Below are 3,534 nucleotides of genomic sequence, written 5' to 3' on the forward strand. Positions count from 1 at the left end.
GTTTTAGGGCAAAATCCAGCAACATCAAGGCAGCTAGAACAGCTGCAATTTTATTTTCATCTTCTCGAAATAAACACAGCAGTGCTCTTTTTTTTTCCTCTCAATTTGCCTGATTCTCACCGTCCGCTGTATGTTCCCCAGGCTGCCTGAATCTCCCTTAGTCTTTTTTCTACCTTTCTAAGGGAACTGAAAGAGTAAAGTAGGAGAAGAAAATCTTTCCAGGTTGAAAAATGAGGCAGTATTTTTGGACAAGGGAAGAATAGGAAGTGACTTCATCCTTTTACAAAGAGAAGTGATAGTTACAATGGCATGAACGGTGCTATGCAAGACAGTGGTTTATCTCAATGCCCATATAAATGCTGGATTAAAAGAGCACGAGAGAGAGATTTCAGGAACTAAGCAGGATGTTGACTTTAAAATTGCTCAAGACTTAGCTGAAGACATTCGAACACAACCACTTGCTCTCTAGGGCTAATGCGCAAGGACCTGCATTCTGTTTGCTTAGAATAATGCAATGCGGGAAGAAATCCAATTACTGAGCTAATTATCACCTTGGATGAATGGTAACAACCAAATTTAATGTAAGAGGCCACTGGAGGAAGGCCCAAATCACCCACTAGTCCCAAAAGTTCACTTTGAGAGGTACTAGTTGACAGTGAAAAGCCCAGGAGTAAAGGTATCACTGGTTTGATTGTTAAGTGCAGTGTATTATAGTTTAATGCTATGTGAATTCCCATTGCCTGCGAGAAGGTACAAACATAGCTTTGGTTACTAATAAATGTGGAAGAATTTTCAAGTCCAAAATGGATTACCTGACTGAATTTATTCAACTAAACTGAGTTTCAGGACAGAAGTTTGCTTTACAAACTGTCTATATTACACTTGGTCTTAAAAGATTAAAATTATGCTTCATGAATGTCTACATGAAGATTTGAGTTTTTCTGGTAGTGTCTGAAAATCCTTTCTTGTCTCACGTCCTGAGGCACATGTTTTAGCTGCTTAAGTAATCGTTGCTCTGCTTGGAATGGAGGAAAAAGCCGTAACGGGGCCTGGTTTGGTTTGGTTTTGTTTTGTTTGCGAGCTGTTCTGTTTACTTCCCTTCCTTCCCATCAGGCTGCATTATCCATCTCGGAGTGTCCTGAAGCACTCATGATTTTCCCTTACTGTTTCATGCATCTTTCTCTCAAAGGCAAAAAAGAAGAGGGGGGGAAAGAAGTGGAGCCAGAGCTGCATGCTGGGCAAAAGGATTCCTACCTATTACAGATTAGAATTTTCTGAAGTATTGCTTGATTTGTATGGGTCTCAATATACCTCAAGAACAGAAGTGCTTTATAGGTTGGTAAAAAATTGGGGTGAAGAAGAGTATTGACTTGTACCTCATACCGCCACACTGATTTCAGAGGGACTGCAAGTTAATGAGGAGTCTCATAATATTAAAACATACGCATTTGGAAATCAGCAGCATTTCTCTGCTGAGAACAGAAGATTGATTGAATTCTATAACCTAATCTTTATGCTTACTCTTGCATATGTTGCAATTGCAGGTGGATGTATATCAGGGTAAAAGAACTCTTGACAACCTTTTTGAAGTAAAATCATTCTTTATATTCTGAACTGCTTAGAAGGCCCTCCCCACCATTGCCATTTTCTCTTGCATAGGAAATTAAATTTGCAGTTATGGTAAGCCGAGCCAACCAGAGGCAGGAAGATGAATAATACATCAAGTAAAATGTTAATCTAGGTAGATAACATACTAATTACCAATAATTCTGATTAAGACTTATTCTCTCCAACTATATTTCTTGTAAACAACATGCTTTTTTAAAGTAAAAATCAGTCATTGGTAGGGAGTAGAAGTAAAGCAATTCTGTTCTTCTGTCTACTGCATGGAAGCCTGTGTGCAACTTTTCTGGTGGTCAGTTTTCCACAGCTTTTTCTGAGGAGGCTTTAGAGGGTGGATGAAGAGGCTTTCTAACATTAGGGACATCAAGTGGCATCCTTCTCCCAGTTGGCTTCAGCATGAGCTTATAGCTTCAACTCAAACTTCCAACCTTTTACATAACTTGTATATATATTGACACATGAAATCCTGGGAGCCAATACTGAGATGAGGACATAGAGACTCCCAGAGAGTCTCTGCTGTGCTTCAAAGACAACATTACCCTGGGTTTACACCATCCTTTTTCAGTGTTATGTAAGCTGTTTGAAAGACTCCCGTATAACCTACACCCTTTTTGGTGCACTCTTCCTCGGGGCATGTCTAAATTCTCATAGTGAGTAGCTAAATTCGGAGTTTGTAAGTTGGCTGGCCAGCTATCAGCTCGTTCAAAATCTCCTCTATGCCCTGTGCTCCCCACCCTAAGGAGCCAGACCCTAGCCAGTCCCGCCTGGCCAGAGCACCCTCATCACTGTTTGACAAAGGACATGATGAGGACCATGCCTGGGTGTCTTCCCTGGTTCCCGTGCCAGGAGAGGTGGGACCTTGGCACTTTTCCCTTGTGTTTGCAGGCTGTTGAACTGATGAGACTTTCACCACTGTCACATGTAACCTTATGCTGACTGTTGTTTGGGGTAAATGGTGTTGTCTTTACCCATTTTCTGCTTTGACCCCATTTTCCAAGCAATGATGTTATGTACATATCTGATTGATAGACCTTCTGCTAAGGCTAGTGATAGAGGGCAAAACTTTTGAGGTGGTATTCTTAATGAAGTATCCTGAAATCATAAAGCACCACTACCAGAGCAGTATTTCAGGGAAATTTGCATTGACTAACAGAAATACTATAGTAAGGCTTTCTCTTGTACCCTGAAGGCTTGGGAGGTGGATGCTTTGGGCTTCTGCTGTTGAATATCCCTAGTCACCACAACAACCACTCCTTTCTCTTAGACACATGCTTGCCCACAGTGATTTACTTCTTCCTTATTTTCAGACTCTGTTAATGTCTATTCCTACCTAGAGGTAGGAATAAAAGCTCAATCCAATCTACCTTATAGTTGCTTTCTGATTTGTGACCATTTTTCCTGTGGTATTTGTATTCCACTGCTAAAATTAAAATACTGAGTAGGGAATATGTCATTCATGAGGGAGACAGGGTTACTGTCTGTGGACTAAGACCCTGTAATTTACTCTTTTTCAAGCAGTAAGAATGACCAGGCACTCTCTTGTTGCTGCCTTGCTAAATACGAAACTAAGTGATTGTTTTGTTGTTGCTTTTCCATAGATGTTATACACCCACAGAAATATTTTTGCACAAAGAAAACCCCTTGAGTCCAGCTGTTTACCTTAATGCTTAGAAGGGAAGAGAGGCTGATTTAATGTTCTTTCTATTCACTGTTTTGGTGGCACCTGGCTGATGTGCTTCTGGAGCCAATTCAATTATTTAAGTACGTAGTGCTGTGTATTATCACAGATGCCAAATTCTGAATGGACTCTGCCCTACAAGAAGGAAAATGGGGAAGAAGGATTTTGAGGAGAAGGAGGACAGGACACAGACACTTTTGTTTTGTGTGCTGATAAGCTACAATATCAGCAGG

At 40.7% G+C, this 3,534-nt stretch overlaps 1 protein-coding gene across 1 annotated transcript in view; it reads left to right on the top strand.

Moving 5' to 3' along the window:
* The window catches only part of LOC104617130 (pecanex-like protein 2), a gene marked incomplete at its 5' end in the record, with an annotated part of 59,772 nt that overhangs the window by 15,646 nt on the left and 40,592 nt on the right, over nucleotides 1–3,534 (top strand). The gene's annotated exons all lie outside the window — the stretch shown is intronic.

This window comes from Phaethon lepturus, unplaced genomic scaffold (genome assembly GCF_000687285.1).
Source record: "Phaethon lepturus isolate BGI_N335 unplaced genomic scaffold, ASM68728v1 scaffold15672, whole genome shotgun sequence".
Classification (NCBI taxonomy): Eukaryota; Metazoa; Chordata; class Aves; order Phaethontiformes; family Phaethontidae; genus Phaethon; species Phaethon lepturus.